This window comes from Notothenia rossii (assembly GCF_949606895.1).
Source record: "Notothenia rossii genome assembly, chromosome: 1".
In the NCBI taxonomy this organism is placed as follows: Eukaryota; Metazoa; Chordata; class Actinopteri; order Perciformes; family Nototheniidae; genus Notothenia; species Notothenia rossii.
Window position 1 is genome coordinate 42877799 of NC_136912.1, and position 14124 is coordinate 42891922.

The 14124-nt window shown below is 37.7% G+C and overlaps 1 long non-coding RNA gene across 2 annotated transcripts; it reads right to left on the reverse strand.

The window, feature by feature from the left end:
- Positions 1–3960: 3960 nt before the first annotated feature.
- Positions 3961–9177, reverse strand: LOC307031706. Of its 2 annotated transcripts, XR_013806055.1 has the most exons (5): positions 9009–9177; positions 8375–8441; positions 7555–7657; positions 7162–7287; positions 3961–6763 (listed from the first exon to the last, which is right to left on the reverse strand). It is a non-coding gene; the product is annotated as an uncharacterized lncRNA (long non-coding RNA). The 2 variants fall into 2 exon arrangements; XR_013806056.1 differs by lacking the exon at positions 9009–9177 and having other exon boundaries at positions 8375–8724.
- Positions 9178–14124: the final 4947 nt, after the last annotated feature.

Here is a 14124-nt window from a genome sequence, read left to right on the forward strand (position 1 = left end):
AGTGCAATTTTTGCCATAAAGTGTAGCAATAGCATATTTAGGAATATAGTACATTTCAGAGATTCAGGTAGCCTATAGGTAGGTAGACCTTCTGTAAACTATAACACTTTGTTTTCTAAGTAAAACACAATACTTTCAAGTACATTCAGAACATTGGAAACCCTGACTATTAGAAAACACCTCTCTGTTGCTTCAGAGGCCATAACAGACTTTGTTGATTTACCAACAGTTGATTTAAAAAATCTAATCAATTTCAGTCCAACTCTCTCAATAACCTTGGCCAAAACAATAAACAGTTCAACATAAAGTGCCAGTTGCACCAACAACGTAATAAATAGTTCAACATAAAGTGTACCATTTAAAATAAAATAAAAAAGTGCCAGTGATTGACCTCAATCCCTCCTATTCTTCCAATATCCTGATGAAAAATAAAATCTCTCTGTTGCAAAGGCCGCTGGTTGATCAACGCGAATTGGGTGTGGGTCCTTGTACTCCGAGTCGGGCTAACGTCCACGCTAGCTTCCACGCTAGCTGCTATATGTTTTGCATTGAGATGATGCTTGAGGCTTGATGTGCTGCGGTGATATGCGAATTCCTTTTTGAATAGTTTGCAAACAACCGTGCTCTTGTTGACGCTTCCATCCGTCCGTTTTTCAAAACAAAATGTCCCATCCACGGGGCCAACCAAAGCGGTCTCATCAGCTTCTTCGTTCATGTTTGACTATTGTTCACTGTGGTTTGTTGTTGTCTGAAGTCATGAACGTTAGTTGGTGCTCCAGTATAATCGGTACCCCTGAAACTCATCCAGTGAGAAACGTTCCGCGGTGCAAAAATAAGTGCGAATAAAATATGTTAATTTTTGTGTAATTAATTAATCTTAATTAACGCGTTAAAGTCCCGGCCCTAATCTATTTATATATATATATATATATATATATATATATATAACAATAATCTTAATTTACAATAGGCATAATTGTAAAACAACATACATCTATTGCAGTTACGATGTCATAATAACATACAATTGTATAAAACACAATTTGCTTACATCTTTGTTCTCTTTTGAGAATCAAACAAAACAGATTTAAATTAAAAAAATAATGCAAACAAACAAGTGAAATCAACTAAATTGCTAAATTGCTTTTAATTCACTGGCAGGAGCGACAAGTGAGAAGGAGCAAAAAGTGAACAACGAGGGAGAGATTGAACAAAGACAAAGAGTATAGGACAGAGAGATGAACAGGAAGAAGTCAGAGAGACTAAAGAAGATGGAAGAGAGGGTGCAGGTTATGGAAAGGAGAGAGACATGGAAAATGAATGTTCACAATGTTTTGTGATCATTTTAGCCTCTTCTGCATGTCCAGATCATAATAGTAACAATTAGCTGATGTTTATGTATTACACTTTCAAAAATAATTTATGCTGACATTGTCAGCCCACTGACATGGTTTGAAATCAATATATTATCCAATGTGTGACCCCCCACAGGACTTAAAAAGCACCTAACTAGATAATGAAAATCCCAAAAATCTCAGGGGGTGTCCCCCGACCCCCCTAACTTATTTGGACCTATGTATTTAGGAAATCCTTGATACGGCCTTGGTCACAACAATAGCTGGGGATTGTGGGTAGCGTAGTCCCTTTGGCGCTCCACATTTCAAAGAAAACAAGTTGTTTCTCAGAATTGAAGGGGAAAAACACAAAAGCATTGTACACAATTTAAACCTATCAATGTCATTTAATTAACAAGGATAATCTGGTGTTTTTGAGTTGATGAGTAGTGGAGATAACACTGTCAAATCAATCGACAGTAAGGAGAATACTTACTTCCTGGTGTACAATTCTCCGTTATCCAATGGGAATGGACGCTCACATTGCTTTTAAGAGCTGCCGACATAAATGGATGCGGTGCTACCATGAGCGTCAAAAACCGCAGCCGATGGGAATACATTGCAATCAGTTGAAAGCTCTTTGCGTCCGTTTATGAAGCTGAAGGAGCCTCGGCGCGTCCCAACTGCACGCTACAGGACCCTGACTAAGCGTCGCTCTTGGACGCTTGAGCGAGAGTGTGTTGTTTAGAGTGATGCGATAGGAGCAATTCTAATCGCGAAGCGAATATTCACATCGCGTCCGGTGTGAACGCACCATTAGCTGACTTTCCCTACCGATTTTCAATCTTCCTAAACTATAACAAATAAAAATGACACTACATAGACACTGGACTCGACTTTTGGCGGACACCGTTTGCAGCGTGTCTGTGATCCCATCATACAAACATTCCTCTCTGTTTCTGAAAGAGAAACAACGTGCAGAGGAAAGGCAGCATTACCCCCGGGGCTGATGGGTAATCACTCCCAAATTAGTTTAAGGGAACAGAGACGAGGCATTTGAGTCCTGCAGGGTTTCCCCGTTAATATCAGTGTCTCGAAAACACATGTTGGCAACTGAAAGACATCCAGTATTTGGTCTTTTCCTGAAGCATCCTTCATCTACAGTGTCTCAACTGAAAGAGGACCACAAACACACAAAAAATATAATACAATTTTGAGATTTGGGGATATTCATCTCCCATTCTTTCACTTTTTCTGACATTTTCAACACCAAACATGTCGTTAATGTCTCTGTTTAGTGAACTACAGCAATCTGAAAGCCTGTATATTATTTATATCACACTTTATCAGTAGAAAAATGCAGGAAATTACTTTTTTTAATGCAGTATTTTCTGATTTATGGCACAACACAAAGATATTTCGCTCTGTGCAAACCTTTGACTCTAATATGTCAACAACATGAAATAAGAATATGAACCTAGCTTTATCCAATGTTCACACAGGAGTTCTACATCCTGACACATCCTTCATCTACACTGTCTCAACTGAAAGAGGACCAGGAACACACAAAATATAATAAAATGTGGAGACTTTGGGATATTTATCTCCCATTCTTTTACTTTTCGGGCATTTTACAGACCAAACATGTCGTTGATGTCACTGTTTGCCAAACTACCACTTTTTCTGAAAAATGCATACAATTATGCAATGTATGTTAAATACATGGTTTATACATGTAATTACTGGGGTTCCATTTCTTATGATTACCTAATTCGGGCATGTACCTCTTTTGGATTTGGAAAGGTTGGCATGTATGAGAGGGTTTTATTTTCTGACGCTGCGTGAGTTCCCCGACACATATTTATGTATAAAAGACATCAAAAAGTTCATTTTGCCACTGCGCCCAGCTCAGGTTCGAGCAAGGCGACGGCACCACTTGCCACCAGCACTCATATCTAGTAATATAAACACCAGGGCTCCGCGTGGATCTATAAAAAGGAAGGACATGAAGGAGAATTCACAAGGACTTAGAAAAATGCAATGCAGCTAAGAGAATCGAGCTGCACTTACACCAGCCGATGTAATTGTGATGGGACAGAGGATAATAATGACCTTGGTCTTCTGTGGTGAAATAAAAAGGTTCCCTAGAAGGACTTGTTCACTACTTACTACACTACTGCTTTCAAAACATACAGTTTAAACATTTAAGCTTGTTATTGTATGACTATGAGATAGAAAAATGCTTAATAAGCACCGGTAACTTATAGTTTCGGAGTTTGTCATTTATGAGAAATGGTTGTTTTTGTGACCAACCGAATACCTGAGGCCTGTACTACGAAGCTGGATTTTCGCTTAGCTAGCTAACTTCAGGGAAAGCTCGGGCTTTCCGGTCCTACGAAGCTGGTTCTCTTTTTAGCAGGCTAGATCTCCATGGTAACTTATGCTGCCCCGGAGCAGGTTAGGTTGCAGGCTAAGAGCTCAACTCACTGAAAGCACTGCCTGCTGACCAATCAGAGCTCAGTGTGCGGAGTTTAAAGCGCTGAAGTCATATTACAGGAGAAAGGAAATACAGAAAAGCTGCCGTTGCAGGAAAGAACTGCGGTCAAGTGAGCCTACGCTCAGTGGCGATTCTAGAGATTTATACATGGGGTGGCAGAGGGGTGGCAGGCATATATTGTAGGGTGGCAATTTTTTTAGGAAGCCCACCTTACTTTGTACTTTATATGCACCCATATACAACAGTTTTTTCAACACCCAAGTGTGATAAATTCAATATTTGGTCTACATACATGAGCATTCCACTTTTTAGTACATTAAAACAGTGTTTCCCTTGGGATTATTGTAGCAGCAGAAATGTTGCTCATCCCAAGCAAGCCTTCTGGGGGGGTATCCGGGGCATATCCCCCGGGTCAAAAATGTTGAACATTGTTAATTCAATCTAATCAATCTGAGGCACTTTGAAAGCAAAATCAAGCCATAGGAATGATTTAGAAATTTGAGGACTTCCCAGCACTTTACAAAATTCCAGCATTATCCTAGAAGCAAAGCCCTCCCTCAAAGGCCTGCCTGCCAAAGTGTTTTGTGAGTGCATGTGTACAGAATAGGTTAGACAGGTTTGTGAGAACAATTTCTGTGTGTGTTAAAGTCACAAAATATATACAAGTATTTACATTATCAGTTATTGATGAAATTTCACATTGTAAATGCAACCAAAAAAATACAAAGCAGATTAGAATGTTTTTTGACTCCGTTACATATATCATCTGATTGCTACAGAAGCTGTATGCGACGATTGCTATGCTGTGCAGCAAATCTCTTCACAAACTCATCCAAATTTAAATCTTTCGCACGTTTAGACTCAATACTGAGAATTGCTATACTTGCTAGTCTGTTCTCAGTCATGGTAGAACGCAGGTGATTCTTGATCAGTTTAAGAGCTGAAAAACTCCTCTCACATGCTGCACTGGTAACAGGCAATACCACAGCTATTTTACATAACCTGACCATCTCAAAGAATACCTCCTTGTATGGTTCCAAAAAATTAACAAATTCTATTAAACTGGACGGACTTTTTCCATGTGTTGCTTGTCGATCTAACAACCTTCTAGTCTGGTGCAGTTCATGTTTCAGATCCTCTACATTTGACCCATATGCATTTGCTAATAGAAAAACTGCCTCCTCATTTAAAAAGCTGCTGCTGGATGGATTTAGGGCCTGGACACCCTGCATGATGTCACAGTTTACGCTAGAGAATCGTCTTCTCATTTCACCAACCATACAATCAATGATGGGATAAAATACCTTGGTGATAAAAGACCTCTTACTGTCCGATTCTGTGTGTTGTCCTAATGTTGACATGATAACACTACCTTGAAGTCTTTGTGTTATTTGCCTTGCCCTTTTAAGGGTGTGAGTCGTTGAAATGTCAGACTTTTCACAGGTGGCTAGTACCTCATTCCACAGCTCATCAAAGTATGTCTCACTGCGATAGTCTTCCAGAGTCTGTCTGAGGGTCGCAATTAACTCTACAGCTTTAGTAAGGTCAATCTGTGTTGACTGAAGCATCTCTGACAAAAAGTGTGTGTCCTTTAGTACCTTTCTAAATAGTACAAGACATCCAATAAAATTTAGATCGATCTGAACTAGTAGACCTCTTGCTTCAACCGCTCTGTCCGGATTGTCCTCCTCTGAAATATCTTCCAGTACTTGCATTACAGCAGGCAACCTATCCATGACATTGCGACAAGCTGTATGTCTGCTGGCCCATCGAGTCTCGCTGAGACGTGAGAGTTCCCTTACTTGACCATCATACATCTCTCTCTGCACATCCAACCATTTAGGATGGACATAAGATCCTGACATAAAAATATACAGTCGCTCTAACAATGAAAAGAAATTTCTTGCATCAGGAACAGATTTCACACTGTCTACCATCACTAGGTTTAAGCAGTGGGCACTGCAATGAACGTAGAATGCATGCTTGGCTACTTCTCTTATTCTGGCTTGGACACCAGCATGCTTCCCACTCATAGTTGAAGCACCATCATAGCCTTGCCCAACTAGGTTTTTTTTATATTCCAGCCCATACTTCTCTAAACAGCCAATGATCTTCTCTGTTAAACTGGCAGCATCCAGTTTATCTGCCTCTTGAAACTCTAGAAAACTCTCCTGAACTACACCATTATAATAGTACCGAAGAACAAAAGACATCTGCTCCATTTTCTTTACATCTTTTGTTTCATCAACAAGAACAGAAAATTGTGCACTCTCTTTAACCTCTTTGATCATCTCCTCTTTAACCATATCTGCTAAACACTGCAGTATTTCATTTTGTATCAGGCTACTTGTGTATTTTGCATTTTTTGCTTGATTTTCCATTCGTTTTTTTAAAAACGGATCATGCTTGCTCAGGAGATCCAACAATTCTAGGAAATTTCCTCTATTGTCCGCCTCGGATGATTCCCGGTGACCACGCTGGGAAATGTTTTGAGTGGCAGTTAACAACAGGACTTCACCAAGTGTGCGTATATATTTCTGGTTTTCGATTACTTTTTTACTTGACTCCTCTTCCATCATTCCTAACATTGATGAGTTTCTGTCTAGCATTTTCTTATTCTCTGTCCATGCAAACATAGCATTAACATGGCTCTCTGATTTAGCATGTGAACAAAATCCACTGTCCTTAAATGTAGCTTTCTTCCAGTTAGAATAACCATTCATAGAGGTAAACACAGTCCTAGAGGCATTAGGTAAAGAAAAGTGTCTACAAGCAAAGCAATATGCTGCGTCTTTTGACTGTGAGTATTCCACCCAGTTATGCATTTTGTACCAGTCAGCATGGAAACTTCTCCTTGCACAACCTTGCATCGTCTTGGGAAAGCTCTCCAGCGATGGTTGTGTCGGCCCATCCCCTCTGTGTTTGGAAATGTCTGGAAAAAGATCAAATAAGGAGGGAAAGTTACTCTGTAATAACTACCCTGATAAGCCCCAAGATGTATTTAACTACATTGATTCATTGATACATTGATTAACTACATTGATTCATTGATACATTGATTGATCTACATTGATTCAAATCATACATGGCATTTACTGTACTGTGGCTTTGATAAAATGTCACTAATTCTGTGCTGATATATGTATTTGATCCAAATGGTAAATGGACTGCACATATGGGACTTCATTTGCAACTAACGGTACCCAACACACTTTACAATGGCCTCTCATTAAGCCATTCTCACACACATTCACACCAATTGTGGTAGCTTTTTTTCAAACGTAAGGAGCTAACACTTGAATGGAACCCCCCACCCACCAAAAAACATACCATGAGGACCAGCTGTAGCTGCACAATCTTCCACTTCTGTCTCAGATTGTCTCTCTGCACAGTCATCATTGACACTTTCTGGCTCTGGCTCAGGCTCTGGCTCTGGATTAAGGCACTCCAAGGTCTCTGTTGGGGTATTTTTTTGTTGTGTAGGAGAAAAATAAAATAAAATAAGATACTATAGGTAGCAATAATAATAATAATAATAATAATAATAATAATAACCCTGATGGTCAATGTCACACTTATAGCACTTTATTTGCATTTAACAGTACCCAAATCACTTTACAATGGCTTCTCATTTACCCATTCACACACCAACGGCAGTAGAGTTTCTCAAACGTAAGGAGTGAACACAACTGGACCATAACACAACAACAAAAACATACTGACCAGCTACGCAGATCTTTTCCACCTCCATCTCAATGAACTGGCTCTCTGCATTGGCAGATTCTGCCTCGGGCTCGCTCTCTCCTGCTCTTTTCTGATCTGTAGCCTATTTTACACAAAAAGTAGGCCATTAACATAATACATTAGCCCTAATGTTACTGCACTGTAGCTTCGTTTAAAATATCACTACTTGTGGTGGTATATTGAAATATAAGATCACATTTACTGGGCTGTGACAAAAAGTGGAAATCCTGAAAATAGAAATACTGTAGCAATGTAATTAACTAAATTGTTAACTGGGACACTTCCTAAGTTCTTTTAACTGACCACACAAACTATGTGGTAATCTATACGATTTTATGTTAAGTTTTGTAGTGTAGTAGTGTATCCCTTATTTTTACCTAAATTAAGCAAATTTAAAATACCTTTCATTACTCTTATAGTAAATGCAATGAAATCACAAATATCCCCCTTTTATATAAAAGTAGAAAGTGTTTACTATGTAAATATTAAATGAAATTACAGTCAAATAAAAATATTTCAAATAAAAGGTTTCTCTCTGCATCAATGAAATTACCTACCTAATGCATATTTTGCATTACCGAAATGCTTTACTCCTTTAAATAAGCAACCTCTGCTATGCCACCTTAATAGTTAGCCAGCTTTTTTGTAACATAAAGAAAATAAAAGGAAAATATAGCACTGGGCTACAATACCACGAGGACCAGCTGAACTAGCTAACTAACCTTCCCGCTCTAGCCTCAAGCTTCGAGTGGCAGAGGCTGTCTGCACTTGGACCCTCATGCTCCCTCACATCACTAACCTGCTTCTTTGTGAGGATGAAGCTCCTGATGTCACCCTTCCTCTTTGTGGTTGACGACATGGCCTTCCTATAATTGAAACAAGTCATATTCAAACATAAATTAAAGTTTTTATGTTAAACATACATTAAAGTTTACATGTAACGTTAAGGTTCGCCTTTCTGATGCTACACACAGAAATTCTGCTAGCCTTAGCCACCACTAGCATACTAGCTAACGCCAAATAGCAAACTTGTTAAGAACGTTTCATAGAACTACAATGATATGAAATGCCACAACATCACTTGGTTTCAGTTCAAAATGTCAAAGGCTTGCCAGTAGCTGGCTAGTTATCAACGTTATTCAGTTAGCTAGCACCAGCTAGCTAGTTACCGAACTGGCTTCAAAAGCTATCTTGTGGCTAACCGTGACATGAGGTAAAACGTAGCTAGGGGTTAGCCACATAATAGCTATCTAGCCTCATCACTCGGTAGTTAATTCTGAAATCGATAACAACACAGCATATTCATCCAGAAACTACCAGTTACTAGTACCATATCTCTAATAATAATAATAATAGTTTATTTTGTACAGCGCCTTCCATCTATGAGGAATTATAAACGTTTCGAAATCACATTACACTTTGACGTTACCCACCTGTGAACAGACTCCATCTGACAGCTTGTGTCTGCGCTGACTCCACGTCAAGGCAAAGAGATTCTGCGATATGGATGCAACCATTCGTGATGGGGGGAGGAGGGGGGGTGTGCACCAACAAGTTTCTTTTTCAAATTTGACATTCTGCAGTTTGACACCGATTTTGGATTGTTTTGAATTTGTTTTGATCTTAAAACAATATTAATAATAATTATCCAATAAATCATCAGTTGGTATTTTTTGACTGGGGTGGCAGGTGGGGTGGCAGACCCCTTTTCAGGGGTGGCGGCTGCCACCCCATGCCACCCTGGTAGTTTCGCCACTGCCTACGCTACGTTTCTGTTGGTCAAGTGAGCCGTCCCAAAATTGAAAGTTCGCCCGTATTACGAGTTTTACGGTAAAAATGAAGTCGGCGAGTCTTTACTGGCGTGTAGCAACATCCTGTTTTCAGAATAAAACGAGATATTGTAACGATCCCAGAAAATTTCGGAGACAGGGATGTATTCCTCAGTTAGGCGTCTTCCCGTCCTTGTTTATTAAAGAACACACACATCAACAGGGACACATGTGTCTCTCTCTTATGGACGTCCATGAACTAGCAAGCAGCAGACTGCGGTTACATAACTTCCGGTCTTAGACCGGAAGTCACCCTCCAGACTGCAGTCAGGCTGCAATAAATTAAAATAGAGCTGTCAGTATGATCAAATCCTAATTTTGAATCATTAGTTTACATGATCTTTGAAACATTGAGCTAAAAAACAAATATTTCTTCATTCTCAAATTATAAATCAGATTGTCTTGTAATCTAGGAGAAACACTGCTCAAATAGGACATTTTGGATAGCTTTTATTATGAAATTAAACATCAGATTAACATGAAATTTCATGAGTAGCTCACTGAGGTGGTCTACTATCACACTGAATCGAAGAACTTCTGTGGAAGCAAAGATTTGTGGAAATATTGCAATTTGAAATCAGGAGCAACACTGTTCAAATTCCACATTTTACATAGCTTTTATTCTGAAATTCCACATCAGATTGTTATGAAATTTTATGAGCAGCTATCTGAGGTGGTCTACTATCACACTGAATCGAGGAACTTCTGTGGAAGCAAAGATTTTAGGAAATATTGAAATTTGAAATCAGGAGGAACACTGTTCAAATTCCACATTTTACATAGCTTTTATTCTGAAATTCCACATCAGATTGTTATCAAATTTCATGAGCAGCAATCTGAGGTGGTCTAATATCACACTGAATCAAAGAACTTCTGTGGAAGCAAAGATTTGAGGAAATATTGAAATTTGAAATCAGGAGCAACACTGTTCAAATTCCACTTTTTGGATTGGTTTTATTCTGAAATTCCACATCAGATTGACATGAAATTTTATGAGCAGCTATCTGAGGTGGTCTACTATCACACCGAATAGAAGAACTTCTGTGAAAGCAACGATTTTAGGAAATATTGAAATTTGAAATCAGGAGCAACACTGTTCAAATTCCACATTTTACATAGCTTTTATTCTGAAATTCCACATCAGATTGTTATGAAATTTTATGAGCAGCTATCTGAGGTGGTCTACTATCACACTGAATCGAAGAACTTCTGTGGAAGCAAAGATTTGTGGAAATATTGCAATTTGTAATCAGGAGCAACACTGTTCATATTCCACTTTTTACATAGCTTTTATTCTGAAATTCCACATCAGATTGTTATGAAATTTTATGAGCAGCTATCTGAGGTGGTCTACTATCACACTGAATTGAAGAACTTCTGTGGAAGCAAAGATTTTAGGAAATATTGAAATTTGAAATCAGGAGCAACACTGTTCAAATTCCACATTTTACATAGCTTTTATTCTGAAATTCCACATCAGATTGTTATGAAATTTTATGAGCAGCTATCTGAGGTGGTTTACTATCACACTGAATCGAAGAACTTCTGTGGAAGCAAAGATTTGAGGAAATATTGAAATTTGAAATCAGGAGCAACACTGTTCAAATTCCACTTTTTGGATTGGTTTTATTCTGAAATTCCACATCAGATTGACATGAAATTTTATGAGCAGCTATCTGAGGTGGTCTACTATCACACCGAATAGAAGAACTTCTGTGAAAGCAACGATTTTAGGAAATATTGAAATTTGAAATCAGGAGCAACACTGTTCAAATTCCACTTTTTGGATTGGTTTTATTCTGAAATTCCACATCAGATTGTTATGAAATTTTATGAGCAGCTATCTGAGGTGGTCTACTATCACACTGAATCGAAGAACTTCTGTGGAAGCAAAGATTTGAGGAAATATTGAAATTTGAAATCAGGAGCAACACTTTTCAAATTCCACTTTTTGGATTGGTTTTATTCTGAAATTCCACATCAGATTGACATGAAATTTTATGAGCAGCTATCTGAGGTGGTCTACTATCACACCGAATAGAAGAACTTCTGTGAAAGCAACGATTTTAGGAAATATTGAAATTTGAAATCAGGAGCAACACTGTTCAAATTCCACATTTTACATAGCTTTTATTCTGAAATTCCACATCAGATTGTTATGAAATTTTATGAGCAGCTATCTGAGGTGGTCTACTATCACACTGAATCGAAGAACTTCTGTGGAAGCAAAGATTTGAGGAAATATTGAAATTTGAAATCAGGAGCAACACTGTTCAAATTCCACATTTTACATAGCTTTTATTCTGAAATTCCACATCAGATTGTTATGAAATTTTATGAGCAGCTATCTGAGGTGGTCTACTATCACACTGAATCGAAGAACTTCTGTGGAAGCAAAGATTTGTGGAAATATTGCAATTTGTAATCAGGAGCAACACTGTTCATATTCCACTTTTTACATAGCTTTTATTCTGAAATTCCACATCAGATTGTTATGAAATTTTATGAGCAGCTATCTGAGGTGGTCTACTATCACACTGAATTGAAGAACTTCTGTGGAAGCAAAGATTTTAGGAAATATTGAAATTTGAAATCAGGAGCAACACTGTTCAAATTCCACATTTTACATAGCTTTTATTCTGAAATTCCACATCAGATTGTTATGAAATTTTATGAGCAGCTATCTGAGGTGGTCTACTATCACACTGAATCAAAGAACTTCTGTGGAAGCAAAGATTTGAGGAAATATTGAAATTTGAAATCAGGAGCAACACTGTTCAAATTCCACTTTTTGGATTGGTTTTATTCTGAAATTCCACATCAGATTGACATGAAATTTTATGAGCAGCTATCTGAGGTGGTCTACTATCACACCGAATAGAAGAACTTCTGTGAAAGCAACGATTTTAGGAAATATTGAAATTTGAAATCAGGAGCAACACTGTTCAAATTCCACTTTTTGGATTGGTTTTATTCTGAAATTCCACATCAGATTGTTATGAAATTTTATGAGCAGCTATCTGAGGTGGTCTACTATCACACTGAATCGAAGAACTTCTGTGGAAGCAAAGATTTGAGGAAATATTGAAATTTGAAATCAGGAGCAACACTGTTCAAATTCCACTTTTTGGATTGGTTTTATTCTGAAATTCCACATCAGATTGACATGAAATTTTATGAGCAGCTATCTGAGGTGGTCTACTATCACACCGAATAGAAGAACTTCTGTGAAAGCAACGATTTTAGGAAATATTGAAATTTGAAATCAGGAGCAACACTGTTCAAATTCCACATTTTACATAGCTTTTATTCTGAAATTCCACATCAGATTGTTATGAAATTTTATGAGCAGCTATCTGAGGTGGTCTACTATCACACTGAATCGAAGAACTTCTGTGGAAGCAAAGATTTGTGGAAATATTGCAATTTGTAATCAGGAGCAACACTGTTCATATTCCACTTTTTACATAGCTTTTATTCTGAAATTCCACATCAGATTGTTATGAAATTTTATGAGCAGCTATCTGAGGTGGTCTACTATCACACTGAATCGAGGAACTTCTGTGGAAGCAAAGATTTTAGGAAATATTGAAATTTGAAATCAGGAGGAACACTGTTCAAATTCCACATTTTACATAGCTTTTATTCTGAAATTCCACATCAGATTGTTATCAAATTTCATGAGCAGCAATCTGAGGTGGTCTAATATCACACTGAATCAAAGAACTTCTGTGGAAGCAAAGATTTGAGGAAATATTGAAATTTGAAATCAGGAGCAACACTGTTCAAATTCCACTTTTTGGATTGGTTTTATTCTGAAATTCCACATCAGATTGACATGAAATTTTATGAGCAGCTATCTGAGGTGGTCTACTATCACACCGAATAGAAGAACTTCTGTGAAAGCAACGATTTTAGGAAATATTGAAATTTGAAATCAGGAGCAACACTGTTCAAATTCCACTTTTTGGATTGGTTTTATTCTGAAATTCCACATCAGATTGTTATGAAATTTTATGAGCAGCTATCTGAGGTGGTCTACTATCACACTGAATCGAAGAACTTCTGTGGAAGCAAAGATTTGAGGAAATATTGAAATTTGAAATCAGGAGCAACACTGTTCAAATTCCACTTTTTGGATTGGTTTTATTCTGAAATTCCACATCAGATTGACATGAAATTTTATGAGCAGCTATCTGAGGTGGTCTACTATCACACCGAATAGAAGAACTTCTGTGAAAGCAACGATTTTAGGAAATATTGAAATTTGAAATCAGGAGCAACACTGTTCAAATTCCACATTTTACATAGCTTTTATTCTGAAATTCCACATCAGATTGTTATGAAATTTTATGAGCAGCTATCTGAGGTGGTCTACTATCACACTGAATCGAAGAACTTCTGTGGAAGCAAAGATTTGTGGAAATATTGCAATTTGTACTCAGGAGCAACACTGTTCATATTCCACTTTTTACATAGCTTTTATTCTGAAATTCCACATCAGATTGTTATGAAATTTTATGAGCAGCTATCTGAGGTGGTCTACTATCACACTGAATCGAAGAACTTCTGTGGAAGCAAAGATTTGTGGAAATATTGCAATTTGTAATCAGGAGCAACACTGTTCATATTCCACTTTTTACATAGCTTTTATTCTGAAATTCCACATCAGATTGTTATGAAATTTTATGAGCAGCTATCTGAGGTGGTCTACTATCAC